This window comes from Antedon bifida, chromosome 11 (genome assembly GCF_963402885.1).
Source record: "Antedon bifida chromosome 11, ecAntBifi1.1, whole genome shotgun sequence".
Taxonomy (NCBI): Eukaryota; Metazoa; Echinodermata; class Crinoidea; order Comatulida; family Antedonidae; genus Antedon; species Antedon bifida.
This window is the reverse complement of record NC_136236.1, coordinates 2,485,492-2,507,169: the sequence shown is the minus strand read 5'-3', so window position 1 is coordinate 2,507,169 and position 21,678 is coordinate 2,485,492. Positions and strand designations below refer to the sequence as shown.

The 21,678-nt window shown below is 30.6% G+C and overlaps 1 protein-coding gene across 8 annotated transcripts in view; it reads right to left on the bottom strand.

The window, feature by feature from the left end:
- LOC144855371 (neuronal cell adhesion molecule-like) overlaps positions 1–21,678 on the bottom strand; it is a 71,445-nt gene that overhangs the window by 39,685 nt on the left and 10,082 nt on the right. For all 8 annotated transcript variants that reach the window (XM_078713212.1, XM_078713214.1, XM_078713215.1 and 5 more), the window contains exons 2-3: positions 21,009–21,047; positions 379–427 (exon numbers count right to left, since the gene is read on the bottom strand). The gene's annotated coding sequence lies outside the window, so the exon portion shown is untranslated. The remainder of the gene's footprint in view (positions 1–378; positions 428–21,008; positions 21,048–21,678) is intronic.

Here is a 21,678-nt window from a genome sequence, read left to right as displayed (position 1 = left end):
TTCTGTCTACAGCCATGCACTGCAATCAAGGAGTAATCCTCCTACTTGCAGTGAGGAGATTTATAGCAGCAGCAATAGTACGCTATTGAAATAAGCGCTGTTCACAGTCAACGACGGTGGCCAAGATAATTATGCATCTAACTATAGTATTATTATACTGTAAAGCTTGTCTTTATAAAAAATTCAATAGGAAAAAAAAGAAAACATATTATTAAGTAAATAATGTAATGTACACTAGTACTAGGGAAAAAAATGTAGCAATGCTATAAATGTCTGTCCTGTCACCTATGATATAAGATTTATTCCATTGTGGCTCTGACAAAATAAAAATTAATGAAACTGCATTTTAAAAATTAAATAACTGTATAAAATACATACCTAAAAATATCCAAATAATTCACTGGCTTTGTATTCCAATCAAAACTGCCTGTAAGAAAAAAAATGCTTATTTAATGTCATGTGTTTATCAAATCAAACAGACTGTACTATGCAATTGAAACAAACAACAATTGAAACTATAAATGTCCAATGGAATTCAACTGGTCGTTAATAATAATTGTTTTAATGGTATTGATAAAATTGAGGAAGAGTATAAATTTTAAAAGATTCATCAAGCAAGATTAAAATTCTAACTTTTGTGAATAAAGCTCTGTCTACACTATCAAATTTTATGTGATAAAAAAATGTGATGTGCCCATATATGGACATGATGATGTCATATTACTACCATATTTGGTCATATCACTACCATATTTGGACACATCACACTTTTTTTGTCAAACTAGTTTGATAGTGTAGACAGAGCTTTAGAAGTGTTTGGCTAATCATTATGCTGGTAGGACTTTCATAAGGTCATATCTGATAAAAGATACTATAGTACTAATACAACATCAATTGAAAAAATGTATTACCGTAGTTCATTGCGCATTAAAGGTAGCGATTAATAATTAATCTGTATGATTTAACATTTTAATACTTAATGTCAAAAACATCAACCATTTCTAAAGTGTTTTGTCTTTAACATATGAAAAATACATAATACTCTACTGCCCTCTTGTGACATTTTTAATCCATATAATGTGATTTAAATCTAGAGGAATTAAAGTCCATTGCTACTGTGTGAGCCAATATGACCAGACAATAATTATTTAGTAACAAATTTTGTTTATTACCATTATGTAAAACTAAAAGATCAATTTCATTCATTACAAACCATGGTGTTTTCATGAACTGGTAGAATAATGTGTATTTGATTACTTTACTTATTGAGCGCAATTTTTTTTTCCAACTGGAAAAATATTGCCTGTACAGAATACTGTGTATTTGTTCTTTATGTATCTTGTTTATCTTTGATTACTTTACTTTTTTTTATATGTGATATTTTTGTGTAAAGTGTAAAATTACAATTGTCACTCTACTCTTCCCTGGTTTTCTTCAGTACATTTGTAATCAACTAAACATTACTTATCAATTGTTATCAAGAAATCTTGTTATCAAGAAAATGGGTTGTTGCTGCACTATGAAATGGCTGTGTCAAATAATCTACATAACCGATATAGAAACATCATTTGACATTAAATGTACTGGTAGCGGAGCCTCTTTCAATCATCGTAAAGGTAGCCTATTTAATTGATAGGTACATAAAATAACGGCACGCAATGGAATTATGCAAGGATTCTCAGTTAAATAAATAAATATTAATCAGAATTGTAAAGGCATCAAATTACCCAGTTACAGTACAGTTAATAATTTGCTGTGCCAAGATAGTATCTTTAATTTATTTATTTATTTATTTTATTTCAACAATATTTAATGAGGGTGGTCCATCCAGCATCAGCTGATCATTAGGGACCCTCAACCAATACAAACAGTAAATACAAAATAAACTATAAAAACACAAAATTAACAAAGATATAAAAAATAAATATATATATAAATATACAGAATGCCAACAATGAAAGAAGGATAAAAAGAAATAAAATCAGAGAGAGAGAGAAACAGGTGTTTTTTCAAAAGAGATTTAAAGGAGGAGAAATTGTAAGAGTTACGAATGCTTAAAGGTAGAGAATTAAAGAAAGAAAGAGCATTGAAACTAAAAGAAAGTTTAAAGATTTCAAGGTAAATGAGGAAGGATAAGAAGATAATAATAGATAAAATTGGATGGCAAATAAACTGATAAAGTTGAATAAAACAAGTATTGAAGATATATTTGTGGACTATACCATTTATGGAAAGGGGTGTTCAATTTTCTACTTTTTGAGTATATCTTGCTCTTCGAGAAGAATATGGCATTTGTCAGTTTATCCAGGTAAGCTAGGCACGAAATATACAACATATTTATAGGTACATGAGCTTGAAAATCATGACAAAAAATCCCATGACAGTCTGACTTGCCAAGTTAAAATATTTTAAAAAAAAAAAAAAAAAAAAAAACCAATTTGTTCAAAATCATCAATCCAATAATAGATAGAAGAAAAAAAACAATTTGCAAATAATTACTGTACCACAACATCTAGACATTGGAATAATTCAATAATGGAACATAAAATTAAAGTCGGCAAATGTTTATGATAAGCGAAAATCAATCCAATAAATTATTTTCAGATCAGTCATTAGCGTTTTAGCATAACGCGGACATGTAGCATACAGTAATCATTATTTTCAAATAATAGTCAATATTAATAGGCGTGTTTTACAATACGCATGTTTAGCCGTAAATTGATGGCCAATTACCCATGCAGCAAACTGAAAAATAATTTTTTCAAATTATGAATCGTTTAAATGTCAGTGAACAAAACGACTCTAGATAATATGCACATGAGTATAGTACCTTCAATGCCTCATCGCATTTACAGTACAGTATATATCATTTTTTTTAAACAACAATATAACAATGTAATGGGTGAATGGTTTAAAGTTTTTGTCACAACAATGTGAATTCGTAATGTATTATTTTATGATTTATTATTATATGTTTATTTCTCAGGTAGTTATTTATTTAAATTATGCAATATAGGACAGGAAATCTGACAAAATGTCATTGTCTTTTACTGAAAACGAAACTAAATTTGTATGTTTTATGACAGTGTATATTTATACTCGTAACTAATAGTTTTAGTTTGTTTACATACAGAGACTTTAATATTATATATAGATACTATTGTACAATATTCCCACGATGTCTCATTAAATAACGGTTCCCACTGGCAAAGTTGACCTTTATGACCCCTATGTCACACTACTAACACTAGTGATGTTACAATGCATTTGCCCTGGGCCTATGAAACTAGTAAAGTTATGGTAGTGCAGGTAGTAGCATAATCACTAGTTTATAGCATTGAAATTACCTCAAGCACTTTGAACTTAGAGTTCATAGTTCTTATTTAAAAGTTGCAACATTTTTTTTACACATTCTGAGCCAACACGATATTTATAAGTAATAATAATAATAATAAATGGAACATCTATGAAATATATACTGGTTATGCGATTAGAGGGCTGATATACAGTACTATTACTATTATTATATTTTAATTAATCTGAACAGGTTTCTTGAATTTTTAATAATGTATTCACTGTACTAGCCATGTCTTATTGCATACAATGTAAAAATAATGGAAAATGGTTACGTTTTGGTCCCTGATAATTTGGTGTTGAAATTGATTTGGGTAATTACTGTATCTCCCATAGTCAGCACACTGGTACTGTACAGTAATGGTCCCATACTCTTCTACTATTTTATTATCGAATACACAATTAATGCGAAAGAACCCATCAATATTTGATAATGCCATTTACAAATCAGCATTTTCTTTTTGGTCATGTGATTCGTAATTGCTAAAATGTTTACCTATTTTGTATCAACATTTGTCTTTACATCTTGGCAAAATAACCATATGAAAGACTTGCTACAGGTATATTATCTATGTAAGTCTATGCTTACTGCGAAGGAAAAAACAGAGCAATGAATATTAAGTCCTCTTGCAATCAACTTGACAGATTTCTGCAGAATTGTACGTTTTCCCAGGCACCATAAATTCTTATGAATTCGTGCAAATAACTACATTTATATTAATATTTATACTTTAAAAAATGTCAATCAATACAGTATGTCAATATAAAATCCAGATTTTGATTGCATGGTAGGAAAAATTATTCAAAGATAATGATGTATAATAAATGAGTATATAAAGTGAATTTAAAGTGTAATGAGGCTTGTAGGATTTACCAATGCTCTATACATTATATACAGTATAGATTATCTACAATATTTTGTTACATACAGTCCTTTTTATAGCTTTTATTTTATGAATAACATTGATAAAAATAATAAAGCTCATATTTACATAATTGTTCCATATTTTAATAAAATTAAAATCATAAATAATTATCTTATTTTTTTTGCATCAGAGATATTAATAGTGCTCACTATAATATCTCTATGGTTGCATTAACTATACTGTATCAAAAGTATGTTGTACATAAAATATTTAAAAAACACTAAACTCATGGTTTTAATTCTGGTACTTTCTCAAGACTTGAACCAAGTCTCCTGGAATTGGTAGGAAAATCAAACTACAGTGTCACAACTGTGACATCACTAATACTCCTAATCAGGAATTTTCATGTCAAGAGATTTTGACAGTTGTAATTTGTACAAGATTATGATGATTAGCGTGTGTCAACTGTTGTAGCACAGGCATTACCTAGATTATCATGATTACCGTGTGTTTACTGCGACTGAAAGACTTTCCTCGCAGTCTCCGCCACACCTTGCGGAGTGCAATTAAACAGATTCGTGTTATCTTATCAATAAATACCCACAAACAACAAGAGCATCTCAATTCTGATAATAAAAAACCTTTTAAAGCTGTTATGATTATCTCTGGCTACTCTTTAGCGAACACAGCCTCACTAATTATATTCTAAAAGCATCGATTTTTACAAATTACTCGATGTAAAAGGGTTTTATAATTACTCTGTTGTTAGATAAAGATCAATGTTGATGAACTTAAACATAGTCAACAAATCAATTAAAAAAATAATGAAAAATATGAAATGTGACATTCAGTAGATTAATTAGTTAGTTAGTAATTAGTAGGACAACCTGGAGACGATTAAAAACCTGGAGAGGATTGAAAAACCTGAAGAGGATTAAAAAAAAGAGATTGAAAAAAAAATGGACAAGTTTGAAAAAAAAAAATGAACAAGATTGAAAAAAAATGAAAGGAATGAAAGAAGTAAGTTGGTTTAAATTAAAACACTGAAAAGGAAAACTGGAAACGTAGTAATCATCTCTAGTGTCATGCAGGAATAAATTATCGTGATTACTGTGATACGAGCGATAAAAATTGTGGCAAGATAAGGGACGTGCTGATTACGAGTCTTACGGACATGCTTTAGCGAGGAGCGTCTATTAAGATGATGTACTTTGTGTTTCGTGAACAATGAATGAGACGCTTTATTTATCATGACTCAAACATAAACATTTCATGTTGCCAATCAACAAACATAAATCATTTACATTAACTCATTTGTGAAAGCTTTGACCAGCGGAAATTAAACAGTCTATGTGTTCGTTTCTATTGAGCAAGAGATGCTTTTAAGATCATATTTTGACAGAATTTTTGACACAGAAATGGTCCCCCTCCAAAAAAGAAAAAAATCCTGATCTCAAACATGGTTTTAAAAACTATTGATTCTGGTCTTGATCGTCAAAACAAGATTTAAAACCGGTTTCCATAGAGCAATGTTTATCAACTTCAATCAGTGATGTACAGTAGCCACGAGAAATAAAGTGGTGCAGTTTTTTGCAAGAAAAGGGAAAAATCTCTGTTCAAGCCACTGGGTTGTCAAAGGCCTCTGTGAAACAGTACTAGTGGCTACAGCCCTGACTCACAGTCCAGAATGGATGTCCTGGGTGGAGTAGATTGGTCTAATATCATTTTAATACTTTCTACCTTGCATACCTTAATACAGCACACAACTAAAGCCACTTTACAACCTTCAAAGACCTTCCAACGCACCCTCAACTTTTTTTCACTAATCAATAATAAATGTACAGAACATGTGTACATTTCCGACTAAAAAAACCCTTCATTGAATTTATTTTATACTATTATAAAATAGAACCTACTGTAACCACACATAAAATATGTTATACTGGTATCCATAAATAAAAATTATTATAATAAATATTGATGTGAGTAACCACTATCAGAGAACCAAGCAACCTATAAATTACAATCGCCGACATTTAAAAAATAAAGCGGACACAAACCCATTACTTACGAGAATATTACAGAAGAGTACGTATGAAAAGAAAGCGTGTCGGGTGAATGATCTGCAACATCAGAAAATAAATTATTAAAGTTGATTAGAAAGATGCTAATACAATTGGAGCTCAACTTTGAATCTTGGCAACATTAAAAAATTGGCTGCGAAGATCAGGAACGTTTTCAAGAAAAATAAACTACTTGCGGTCTTGTAGTAATCTAAAAATAGATTTTTGATCATTTTGGGAAATTACCCAAATAATAAAAGTATACTTTCAACAAAACTAGTTATTGTGTATCTCATGAATATCCATTTAGTTGGCCTCCTTAGTTCAAACAACTGAATTCATTACAGTATTTGTGATTTTTAAAGCTTTGTCTACACTCAAATATGGTAGTGATATGGCTAAATATGGTAGTGATATGACATCATCATGTCCATTTTTTTTGTCACAAAGTTTGATGTGTAGACAGAGCTTTAGTCTGTGCTTGTAGTTAAAAGAACATCATCAAGAAGTAGACATGTTGAAGTAATTCATTCATGTTTTTTTTCACAGCAGAAACAGACCCTTGTTGTTTTAATATCTAAAATTAGAATATCAATCATGTTGGAACATTATCCAAAGAGCAAAAGCTCAATGAAGAGGCACTCTCTATTTCTTTTCGTTTTTATTTATTTTAAAGCCCTTAATATGATGCTTGATAGTATCTCTAGAGAGCTTTAAGTTTGTGGATTTTACAACTACTTGTAAGGAACAAAGAAGGGTCTTTCTGTGGAATTTAAATTTACACCATTTATCTACTAAAACGAAAATTTATGGTTAAAGTGGTTTGCTGAGTCCTGTTTAGTCATCAAGATCAAATTTAGTTCTAAATTTAATGTTCTCACAGACAATTTACTGTTACAAACAAAATAAAAAACAAAGAAATATTGTCTTTAGTAAAAGCTACTATGTCTATAGAAACTAAACCTAACCTGTTTGCCGAGACAGAGAGTAAATATAACATACTACATGTAAGTTAAACGGAAAATAATTTGGAGCATTTTAATTGGTCAGATTAAATGACTCAAACGTGTGGTTACAATATTATACAATTTTAAATTTGTATGTAGGTTTTCCCCACTAAGTAAATACTGAACTTTTTTTTTTAAATATCAGTAAGTATTTTGCTTGGCCCAAAATATCAATACACCTCCTTTTTTTTCTCGAAGATGTCTTTCAATGCGAGTTGTAGAATATTTCAATTTTCAGCAGTTATATCACAAACAAAGTGGCAAACGTAATCACTATTTGTATCTAAATATCTTTACTACTGATGGTACTGTACATTGTTATAACTGTATGTGTTATGATTCAAATTTAAACCAACACTATATTTTATTGATTCAACTGACGCAAACACTCAAAGTCCATCAACGGGACATTATAAATAGACATGTTTGCACCCACAACAAAAGATGAAAACAAAGTACTATAAGATAAGGAAGACAAAAGCCAATTCCAAGTAGGTGAGTGTTGGTATCCACTAATTGTCAGTGCACTCACTAGCTATGTGTGCGTTTATTCTATGTTATGTCTAGATGTTATTTCACAACATGGAGACAGACGCAGCTATGAAGATTTTCTGTGAACGTTTTTTATATTTTAAAAAGTCTGTAATTTGTTCTACAGTTAGCATTTTTCAAACACTGTAGTTTAAAAACGAAGAAGAAAAATAACATTTTGTATTTCCACCTTTTAGTTTGAAAGTGATAAAAATAGTTTTGGCGGTAGAACAGTCTTCTTGGATAACTGCAGCTTGTGTACACTTTAAAGAACCCAGTTTATCTTTTGGTAGTACGAGATTACTCTGGTGCAATTTCCTCAATTGAGCACTGCATATTTATAAGAATATACAGTACTTGAAAATCAAAATTAAAACTAGATAGACTAAAAAGGTACATAAAAATAAATTTAAAAAAAACATTAAAAGCAATTCACCATTAACTTTTCACATGCAGAATATTTCAACACGCCTCATACTTATGTTTCAGTAAATATTTAACGTCATGTGTTTAAACCAAGCTGAATGTTTAATGTATTGTTGTGAATGTTAGCAATGGTGCAGTGATCTCAGCTTAGAGCGTTTCACTTTCTACATAGAAGCAAAAACCAGTGAACCAACCAATGTAATTAAGACTATACACTGAATTATTAATATAGTCGGTGGAATCGTTGTTGCATTGCTAATCAAGCAGTAACTGTATTAAAGGACAAATAAGGAATACAATGAACTAATGATGTAATTAAATTATTCATATGCTACCGGTATGTTATGTACATCAACATGAATGAGAGAATGAACTTTGGTCGAAATAACTTTTAACAAATGTTATACTTTAAAATGTTATACTAAATAATCTTTAATAAAAGAACATATGAGGGTAAGATGAGAACTGCTGATACTAGAAATTGAGTATGATCTACAGTAACTGCAGTAATTGTAGGCATAACTGCAGTAATTGTAAGCATAACTGCAGTAATTGTAGGCATAACTGCAGTAATTCCAGATGTACAGTACTGAGCATTCAATGTACTGTAACACCTTCCTCCTTGTTTGAAAGAAAGGAACCAACCCGAGTACCAAACTACGATATTATGACAATGACAATTACTGTAAATTTGTACAAAAAATTAATAATCAAAAGTAAATATGTTTTCAACCATCAAACAAAATGGGAAATTCCTGAAGCATATTGCGTGAAAATGAAATTCTATTTACTCCATAAAATGTGTTTGTTGGCAAATAAGATGAACTATGTACAGTATTATAATAAGAAAAAGAACAAATCAAAACCAAATGAACTCAAGTACACAATCTTTAATTATTAATATCGTTACAAAGAAAGCCTAACTGATATTGAACCAGTCATCCTATAGTTGCTAAATACCATGTCTGGAGGGGTGTTATGAAAATCAAGTACTTCTTTATTACGGTCTAAATATCGTCGGCCAATGGGCAAACCTTAATCAATAAATAAAAACAAAATAAACCCTTTGGGAGTTCACTTCTAAGATTTGCTTCGGTCTAATTTATTCAGGCATCAATTAACCATCCAGGCTTATCTAATAATTTATTAATTAATCGTGTAATGATCAGTCACTGGCTGCAGTGTTTGTTCGTTGAAAGAGAGAGTTAAAACGAACAAAGCGAGCACAAAGAACAGAGTTCAGGTTGATTAACCTTTTGAAAGCGATCTCTTAGCAGGCGTAATTATTCCAAGTGCCAAGAACCGTCTAGTAAGGGATTTCACTTGCAAAATTAATTAAAGACTAAATGTTGTTTGCAGGTTACATGAAATGAATACTGTATTGTCAAGTACTGTAGGCCTACTATAAATATTAATGATAGGATTCATCATTTTTGTGTAAAATGTAGAGTACACGACCAGGGACCAACGGCATCCCATCTGAAGGATAAGACAATGAGAGTACAGGATGCAAACAACATGGCACAGATAGATCTCGAACCCATGCCTCTCACATACAGTATCATTGCCATTACACTGTACCACATTCTACAGTGAAAAGTATGTTCAATGTGTACAGTAGTTGAGTTTGTCCAAATAAATATTTATAGATTTTTTTTTCATCTCTGAATTCAAATAACATTCTTTAAATTACAAAATCAAATTATCAAACTTCTTGGTGACATTCTTCATAATCACAATACGACATATCATTAATTTAAATTCAAAATCTCCGTTATTTGCTAGTTACGACCTTTGTCTGACCTTTCTGTTACCTTCACATTCAAAACACACACATACATTAATGGTTTAATGTAAAGAATTATATACAGATGTTCACATTCAAAAAACACAAAGCTGTTTTGATAATAAAATTTGAAGTGTTTTTTTTCATTTTATCATTTACATACCCTGCCTTTTTATGTACAACATAAATTCTGCTATAAATTATACAGTATTGACAATTAGTTTATGAGTTCAATTTTTATCATCTGAAGAAAGAGAATTGCGTAATTTGTTATAATAACAAATTACGCAATTTGACTCCAAATATAGACCACTTTCAATACTCAGTGATGCACACATATACACCGGAAACAGTTATATTAAATCATTTCTATCATTCATATACAGCATGTGATTAAGAGATTTGCGATAAGCTGTACAGATACTACTAGAGTTAATGTGGACATGAATTATTATGCAATAAATAATATCAACGTTACTATAAATATTGCAATAATCAGACAAGTTATTTTCAAATTTAATAAAGCTCTGTCACACTATCAAAGTGTCATGTGTCCAAATATGGTAGTGATATACCCTAATATGGTAGTGATATGACATCATTATGTCCATATATGGGCATATCACATAAAGTTTGATAGTGTAGACAGAGCTTAAGAATTTAAATAACATTTGAAACTATTGCCTTTTTAAATGTTCAGCATTGTTATGGTTATTGTCCTTTTGCTTTCATAAATTAGGTCATATTCAATGGTGAACATAACAAAGACATTAAAAATAGGAGTGGGATGAGGAAATGGGAGTGCTCAAAAGATGAATGTGCTTATTATTCATTCAGTCTTTCAAAACAAAAATCCCTCAAAACAGAGATCCTTTGTATGCATAAAATGAACACATTAAACATTGGCAGATATCTGGTCAGTGGTAGACCTGTAGTAAAAAAAAGTAAGAAGAATACCTCCTTTGAAGGTTGCTTCTTGTCTAGTGATGGGCACCACCATCCATTATTATTCTGTGGCTATATTTTTGTGTTTTTTCAAGTGTTTTCCATTTTAAATGTTCAGCAATATAAATGTTCACACATATATTTAAAAACACCTTAAATCGTTTAGGGTTTTAAAGAAAATATATTTAGCAAAGATTAATGACATAAGAGACGTCATCTGGGTAGTAAGGTGATATACAGATGGTTGTAATTCTACAACGAACAAATATGTTTGTCTACACATCAATTCAGGATTAACTTTGAACATAAATTGATTAGGAAAATTAATTACAGTGATAAAGCAATTGGAAAGTGTGATGAAACAAGAATATGTATTAAGTGTAGTGTACTGTAAAGCTCTGTCCACACTATCAAAGTTTATGTGACAAAAAAAATGTGATGATGTCATATCACTACCATATTTGGCCACATCACACTGTTTTTGTTAAACTAGTTTGATAGTGTAGACAGAGCTTAAATAAAACAAAAGCTACAGTACTTAATATTTAAAATGACATTGTTGTTTAATCACTATACACCATTAATGCAAAGATGGGTGTCAAAAACCCAAAAAATATTCAGGTATCAGGCAGTTTCTTGGGTTGAAGTTATGCTTGGTGGCATACCTTAAATAAGCTTTAGGGTGAGGTACTGTAGCAGGCTTTGTATGGGTGTTGCCGCCCACCAACAAAATTACATCCACATATTAAAAAGAATAATACGTCATTGTTTATTTATGAAATGTGTGAAAGTAAAGCAGGCATACGTGTAGAGGTGATGCTGTATTAATGGAGGTAGATGCTGATTGAGAACCTTTTAACAATTTTATATCATCAATATCATACTGACCTTATCGTGACCTGTGTTGGTGTTTTGATGTTAGGAAAGAATTAATTAAAGATTGAATTATGATGGTGTATGACTGGGGAAGGATATTAGATGAGATGGTGTTAGATAAGTGCTAGGTTGATTGCAAAACGCTGATGGTAGAACATGATTATCCTGTAAACACTCCTATAACTATACTATGCACATTGTATTGTATTGCTTTCAATGTATAGCAAGCATGCTAAAAATCAAATTACATGGAAGAATATTGCTAAGGTTGGCAGTACTTTGATATTCCTCACTTGCCAAATGGGCTAGCCCATTGGGCTAGATGGATGTTTATATTATACTAGCCTACATTTTGAAATACTAGAAGAATACTTAAATAAAAGATTTTCACTTAAGAAAAATTAATCAAAATGTATGTTATTTACAGACAGAATTGGAAGAATTATTCTATTTTTTCAAAAATAATTGTTTCTTTAGGTAAATAAAAATTAAATTATGCATCTTTAAAACATAACAACCAAAATTAATTTAATAATAATACAGATAATAATTTTAAGATTAGAGGCTAATCCAGAATACAAGTCACTGATTGGCTCACATGGGATTTAATATCCAAAAATGAAAACATTATCATTTCTCACAGAAAATATTGCCATACTTAAATTAAAAATCACTCTTAATAAACAAATTGATATTAATTATAATTAAATAATTGTACTTACAGATAATATAAATCAAGTGGGTAAAACTTAAACGTTTACTAATATAAATCCACAAAAATCTCGTCTTGTTTCTTAAGTAGAATAACACTCCCTAGTATACTGTGGAACGTACCATTCAAGACTGTATGCTGTCTGTACATTGCACTGCACACTTACCTCATTCAAAATCGCTCAAGCATTCGATATAACCTTTGACCTGGTATTATAATCAGTCTATATTGACTTGCCGCTTTTCTTCTATTCTTTTATTTGCTAATGCTCTGAGGTCGTTGTGGTTGTTGTGTTAATCATCAATGTTGTTTCATTGTAAATGTATTAGGTGATAGATAAAGCTCATTTGCATAATAATATATATTCTACTACAGTTGGTTGTAAACACGATTTTGTGGTGAAAATTGTGGTTACAAAGTAGTATTATTATACAGAATTTTAAGTAGCAATTTTATTAATTTATTTGTCAAATCTTCTAATTGAAACAGTCAATAATTTGTTTGATTGTTAATTTGTCAAAAATGTTATTATTTCTTTATTGTCGCACTTTAAAATGGCTTTAATATACTAAATATTGTAGATGGTTTATGCTGCGTATAGTAGCGGACGAATTTGTGTGAACACTCACTACTTACTGTCATCGTAAAAATAAATCAGGGGTGCGTGGAGAAGGTGCATATTACAGTGAACCAGAAACCCAAAATCTCAAGCCTTTATTTACAGTAGTGTACAGTATTGTATGTATGCTGAAATCCAGTAATTCTAACTATACAATGCAAATAATACAAAAACTCCCTATGGAGTGGAGGAGGTGCCATATTGTATATCGTCAAAAGAAGACATAATAAATCCCTTTAGAAGGAAAGAAACACAGACGAACAATAGCATTATTATATAGTATTAGTAGACATTTTATTCCATGGATAGGCAACAGTCAAATTACAATTTGATACATAATATATGAAATATGATATTTTTCATAAAATTGGATTATATCACTAATCGATTTTCAGAGAATTTTTGGAAATAAAAATTTAGGTAGTGTAACTTGATTCTTTTGTATATGAAAACAGGAAGTGGTATTAAAGGATTGTGGTAGTAAGGGAATATAATAATTTTAATTGATTTACCAATGGGATGTTTCCACGGGAAAATGATTATTCTTTAAAAAACAAACCATAAATATAAACAATGTTGACGTTTTCATAGAATATGACGTATTACCAATCAATTGACGGATATCAATACAAATCTTCGGGAAGTAAATGGTAAAAATTTAGGGATAGATTGTATTAAATCCTGCACGAAATACAAGTAATTATGGATGGTAAAAAGCTATGGATAGATAGTGAAGTCAGGTAAATGGTGAATCGTTATAGCTATATCGTTCTTTAATTTGACATAGATTAATTTATTTCATATTAATAACTCATAAAGCATGTGTTATGCCTTTCTAAGTACTAACTCAGGATTACGTTAAACCCTTCAAAGTAAACTGCAAATAAATAATTCTGTTAAAATTACGGAACAAATTTAATGAGTAACCTTTGAACTATCATACCATTTCATCTTGTACTCTACAAACTTAAATAAGATTTAGGGATACATGAAGTATAATTGTAACATAGATATTGATGGTTATTAATTATACTTTTTATTATACAATCGTCAAGACACAAAGGGACTAAAGTTTAGTTCCCACTAGAGACGCAACACAAGGACGCAACACAAGGATGTATGTTAGTTGAACAGATTCAGATTAATACTTGTTTCAACGTCATTAAAAGTTATGTAACAACATTAGTTAACTGTTGCAAACAGCAGTTATTCTATTCAAACATCCATGTTTTAATTGCATTTGTTGTTCAATGTTAAAATGTATTATTAAAAAATATGATTTTATTATTAAAGATTTTATTTTTATAATTTATTAAAATTAGGTCAGATTTTATGCTATCATATTTCAATCAATGTGTTATTTCTTCTTTTAAGTAATCATATATCTTGAGTGTTCGTCAAACCGATGTACAACATTCTAAGCAAAACGTTGTCGGTGTTAAATATCAGAATTCAATCTTTTGCGAGTTTGCCTTTCAAATGTTCTTGTATCAATCGAGGACGATGCACTAGCGTTTAGAAACGTTTTAGCGATAATAAAATTACTACAATTTAAGAAGAAAGTACAAATCTGAAATCTTCTCATTGTCATTCAAATTTTGAGTATTGTTGTTGATATCTCTTAGCGAGTGGAATGTGTGTTTTAACACAACAAGAAGTATAAGTGTAATCTGTACTTATAAACTAAGGAGTCACTACAGACTCAGTATTGAAACAGAAATTAAATTGTAACTCTTTTTGTTTTTTGAATTAAAAAAAAATTGCTTCATCATTGCCAGCCTTTCTGTGCATAATTTATATTTCAAATTAGCAACGATTTTTGGTAAAATCTGTCATTTTAAAATTTATTCCAAGATCATGTGACCTAATTTTATTCATTTATGACGAAGTCTGTACTAATTATAGCATTAAATACAAACTACTAACAGCAGGTTGTGTATCATTACTGTACACTGTAGGCACTGGGTTTATGGCGTGTTACCAAAGCAAGCTATAACAGAATATGGATATAATACGTATTCCCGCGGGACTCGTTCTAAGACCGCATTGGTGGCAAATTCCGACATTAACCGAAGCTAACGACCTGTTTGGAGGCAAGATATTTCCAGACATTCATTAGCCGCTTTTTTTTTTCAATGTCGGAAAGATTTTTACAAAACAGTTATTTTGTTTTTTCGATGATAATATTGTGACGTCAGCAAAATTAAGGTCGCTTTTTCTACTGCGTAATGTGAATGAAATACTTACAGAGTAACACAGTTGGATAAGGATAACATAACATACTGTAACTCTAAAATTTGTAAGGAGGGAATGGTAAAAGAGGGAGGGGTACAGGAGGGAGGGTGCAGGAGGGAGGGGTGCAGGAGGGAGGCGGAGAGGGGGTTTTCACCATTCCCTACTCTATCTATAATGTGACACTGAATTACATTATTTACTATGATAATGTCATATGTAAATATACAATATAGAATCGGATGAAATTTCTTTAACCAGAATTTGGGAAGCAAATTATGTATTTAAACATTTCGATCAATATTGTATCAAACATTATAATCATTGCATATTGAGCACAACACAATAGATTGATATAATATTATGTTAATTCCATTAAACCCCGCACGAAAGCGCTTTCTGCCATGGGCATACGTCCTTGACATGCTTCTAAAGAAACTAATATTTTCCATTTGTTTTAATTTATTTTCCAAAATACATCCGTAAAGAAAATAAATGGCAAGCTTAATATCTGTGTAAGATTATCGTCTATACATTTGGTATTTAGGAGAAGGAAAACGATAATTTGTAAATAAATCAAATTGTGAAATTCTTCTATTCCGAGTATAAGGGTTGTTAATTTTGTTAATTTTCTTCTTTAGTTTTTTTTAGTTGTTTTTTCATAATAGGCAAAGGCTTTCAGGTTTTTAAATTTTGTATTTATAAGAAGCAGAAGTCAACTACATAACAGTTGAATTTTGGTTAATCAGGGTTTTTGATAGGGTTCAAGATGATTAAGAAAAGAACAAGAAAAAAAGGGGAAGACTATTTGGTCCGCAAAAAGTATCGCAAAACCATCCACGTAAAAAAAAATTTTCTTTTTAAATTAATTTCAGATATTCTCCTACTGTTTTATATTCATTTATTTTCTTCATACATTATAGTTTGTCTTCTTAAATAAAGAAATACATTTTAAAAATTAAAGAAAAATCTTCTTAATAGATAAAAATCGCAGTTGCAATGAAATCACGTAACAGCTGGTAAATTGGGCACGATGCCAAGTCTTTGTCTCAATTAATGAGAATATTACCTAGGAAACATCAACAAATAATTTAACAATTAATAGAAAGGATGGGATTTGTCCTCTGAGTGACCGGTCACTCTGTGTAGAGTACACATCATAATTTATTAATATTATTATTACTCACCTCGTTTATACACAATTCATAAATCTAATTAATATTTGACACTCGTAATCTTCTTGTCTATTGTAATCTTGTAATGTCAACTATTGTATTATTGCTTAATACAGTAAACAGTATACAGTAATATAAACTGATTTCTTTGGAAGTAAAGATGGCAAACTAGTAATTTGCCATATTCTATTTCTATTATTAATATTCATATGCCTTTATTTAGAATGGATTGTTGATAGATTAAACATGCACTTTGTTAGTAACTTATAGTGATTACAGCAATGATACTGTAGGACTCAGAAAAGATTCCCTTTCTGCTAAAAACAGGACATATACGGCAAAATATCATTATTCCCAGTGAGGCTAAATAAGGTTTGTAAAGAGATGATATTCATTCATTTGTTGATTAGTTTTCAAGAAGGAGATTGAAGGCGGTATTCAAGACAAACTGATTTTGAGTAGTTAATTCACGAATCTGTTGAGTAATATAGAACAATCTAAAGGGTCAGCGTACTTTGTGTAGGACAGGTGCGTCTTTATTATCTATTAACGATGAGAGTACGGTATCAAGAAAAAACACTAAAGAATGCACACAAATAACTAATAATCTGTAGAATTGGTGAACTATAGGCCTATTTGAATATTTCTATTTTAAACAATTAAGTAATTGATTGATTTTCTTGCATATAAAAATTAATATTTTTGGAAAGTTTAATTTTTTTTTTAAACGAAAAATTCCTCAAAATTGTCACGAACCAAATCAATAATTGATCTTTACAGAAAAAAAATTACAGAACCACCTCTGCAATAAGGAAACTTTACAGAACCGCACCTTACAATAAGGAAACTTTACAGAACCGCCCCTACAATAAGGAAACTTTACAGAACGCCTCTGCAAAAAGAGAACTTTACAGAACGCCTCTGCAATAAGGAAACTTTACAGAAATATTATGATGAAACATTTTTAAAGGAAATCATTAACATTTACACAAACTATTTTATTATCTTTAACTACTTGTTTATCTTCCGTTTAAATTGTTACGGTATAACTGAGTATATTCCCACGCAGTGTCACACAGTAGCTCCAATGGGAAATACAAAAATGTACATTTATTATTAACACAAACAGGATAAGCAATAATGTCCTCTTTGTTACGCCATACATCAACCTCGTTGGAATGTAGCACAAGTCATAAGGATCACATTATTCATGACTTGTGATGTACAACACAAAGGAGGAGGACATGCTACAAGACATGATGACTCTGATTGGTCTGTGTCTATCCTTGATAGACAATAAACATTAAGAATACTACAAAGCCATTATAAATAGATAAAGAACATCTTTTGAAACTGTCCTGATAGTAGATGTATTTTGTTTAAAAGAAATATTCCATTAGAATGTCCTCTCTATAATCCACAGTAATGTACATGATGTTCTAGTTACAGCATGCAGCGCCATGGTTACAGTACTCATCAACATTTTGATGAAGCGCCAGGGCCATAAAAAACAGACGAAGCAAAGTAAATATATATTATAATTCTTAATATCGATAAATTTACAAGCTGTACAGGGAGATGGGAAGAAGTGGGTGGTGAACATTGAAAATGTCAATACCTGTGAATGACCTAAGATTTTTAATAAAGGCATTATAGTATTTTATTGTTGAATGATTAAATTATAAATGTACAAAAATTCCTAGACTGTATGTACTGGTAACTTCTAAGAAATATTGTTTTAGGTACTCTAATGACGTAGTGTACAGTCTAACAAGGGAGCTGTAAAACTCCCTGGTCAAACTAACTCAAGATCACTGAACCAGGATTAGGAATAATGGTTGACACAATGTGCATTTTGCTTATAAAGTTATGTAACTAAAAGTACTCAATATTTGTTTGTTGTCAGTACAATTCATAACCTCAGCACCATGTACATATTATAATAATTAATAACAAATATCAATATAAATTATATTATGTGTACCTGAAGGGGGAAGAAGCGGGTGGTGAATATTGAACATTTTAATGCCTGTGCATCGCCTACTGTATTATTATAATATAAATTTGAATGTAATTTACAATATTCCCATGTTTTGCATGTAGTACTGGCAACTTCTGAGAAATATTATTTTATGCACTCTAGGGACATACAGTCAAGCCAACGACGATCAATGAACCAGGATTCGGAATAATGATTTCCACATGTGAATTCATGTTCACAACTTTACTCAATATTTGTTTGTTTGTGATTTATTACCTCAGCACCATGTAACTCTCAAATGTAGATTTCAAAATGTGATGTAATACAGAAATATGTTCCTGTGTCCTACATAATTTTTTTTGTAACTATACTGTTGTGACGACCGACTGTCTTAAAAAACTCACTTCGTAGACATTTTCATTCATAATTTTTTAGCCTTGGGGCGTTAAGAAAGGTATGGCTACCTGATGAAAGGAATGCCATATTTTATGAGTCACAGAATAAAAATTGATTTTTGTACAATAGTTGAGCAGACCAGGTGCTAGAAGACGCAATCAATTGTTCAAGGATGGAGCCTATTGATTATGTCATCAAATAACTACATTACAACTCGCCTCAAAATCATATTTCATGTTTGCATTTCAAAACATTTTTTTTTCATAATTTCGTCATCACATGATTATGATCTATCCTATACACAATTTTGTTTGTGGTTTTAAATATAAATTATACTCTGAACTGGTAGAGCCCCTGTGTGTTGAACATAAAATAATAAATCAAAAGGCAAATTACTGAACAAAAAATGACAATGCTGTGGGTATCATCAGTGGTAGGATCTTAATGGATACAAATAAGCTAAATCAAAACGATAAAGTAAAACAGTCACAAAGAAATTGCAGAGCTTTAACCCTTCCTGAATACTTGGTGTGAAGTAAGAATATAAAGCAGAAACAATAAAAGTCAACTAACATTGCATGGACTAACCACCCACAAAAGTTTGCACTATATGATTTTAGACTTCATTCATATTCAAGAGGGGCTTTTAAGAACATACTGTATATAGTGTAGTGCTTTTTGTCAACTCACGCTTTTTGCAAGAACAAGCAATCAAATAATAATATAGAACTAGGTTTTGACCTATTTACAAAATTAGTTTTTTTCTAGACGGGTCTTAATAAGTAGGAAGTTATTAAGAAATAAGTCCAACTTGAGTCTGCAGAACCAAGCTGGTTATAAACCTACAACAGCAGCTGAAGATGATGACACCTATGTTGTCCTCGATTCTTGTCACGTGGGCGTATTCAATATTTCCGTGAAACTAATTAATATTTATAAACAAAGTCAAATATTATTCCCATGTCTCATGTTTGTGGTCACGCTTCATGTAATTTAGCCCACTCAAACTCATTTCAATTCTTGACAAAAACTTTAAATATGCAACGTTTAAATACAACATGAAAAAAAGTTATGATAATCCTATCTAAATAAATGTAGTACACAGTACAAATAAGACATTTAATTGAATTTAAAAGCAATTTAAACAAATTAAAAGTCTTAAAATAATTGTACTGACAAGACGAGTAGGGGGTTACCACGGTGTAATACTTGTACACACAGCCACTGTCACTCACACAGACACTTATCATAACTCATCATGAGAGCCCCTTGATTGTCAACATAAGCTGTTTAGGGTCACCCTCTATACAGTAAATAAGGTTAATTAAATACAAAAAATTAAATAGATAGACAATGTGTATAATTAAAGAAAAACTTCACTAATACCAAAGTTTAATTTAAATTGAAACTTATATTTGTGGTCAATAAACTATTTGGTGTAAATAAAACAATTTTACAATAACACAGCATTGTTCATACTTAACATGTTTATCTCAAATATAATAATAAAATACAAATAATAATAATATTATTTCAAGAAAATACTGTATAGTTTAGAAGGAAATATTAATTTTTGTGCATTTGTTTTTCCACGAGGTATTTCATCATTTTATTATCAACCAGTTGAAACAAAGTGCATCTTTCACTGCACTTTTATGAATGGGCATTATTCAGCAAAATGCGACCAATTTCATGTACTTTTAAAGTTTATTAGTATTGTTAAAACACCTCCTGCAATGATGTTATCGCGCAACGGCAAGACTAAACAATAAACGAAACCCACTTCTGCAGCAATATTCAAAAACATTCCTAATAAAAATTTAATAAATATTTTTTTTTAATTGATAGCAAGTTTTACAACATTTTGCTTACTAAACAATGGTACAGTACAATATAATAATACTATCAATCTTATCATCCTGGTTTCATTTTGTTCTGGGGTTGCATGCTTAGCGGGAGTAGGGTCACTGAGAGGTAAAATCGTGAGATACCCCATATTCAGACAAAAGTTTCAAAATCTCTTATGCAAGATTACTTACCTTTACGTTTAATCTCTTCTATCAAAACAATTTCATAGCCTGTTAAAAAAAACAGATAAAACAATTACTGAAGATTACCTAATAACAATGCTAAGGTCACGCTAAAGGTCAAATTTGCTTTTGCAAAACTGGCGAAAGATCAAGATTTTTGTTTTCTCCAGATTGGAAATTCTGTAGATTTTTAAAAACTGGTTATTTTTTCTCAGCAGGAACATTGGCCGTATTCACCATTCACACTTACTCTTAAAATTAAAAAAAAATCTCCTTATGAATACAATTTAAGGGATATTGAAACATTTATTGAGTTAAGTGAAATACTTAATATTTAAGGGAAATACCTCACTTAAGTGTGATTGGTGAATACGGCCACAGGCTCCTGGAAAAAGCTTTGTGTTTTAATGATTTTAACAAGTACTATATTGTAATTGGAAATGTTATTTTGGGAACATTTGGAAATTTCATAGCAAAAAAGGCTATTTAGTTGGAATCGGTCACATAATCATTCTACCAGTAGTTAGTAATATACCAATTTGAAACTACTGTCTCTCTACTATGTATATTGTTATTACTCATAAATCATGCACCTAGGTTGTTGACTTGTGTAAGGCTTGCTACAACATAGCTCTTTAGCATTCTTTACATTCACTGGGGATATCCAGTAAATAACAAC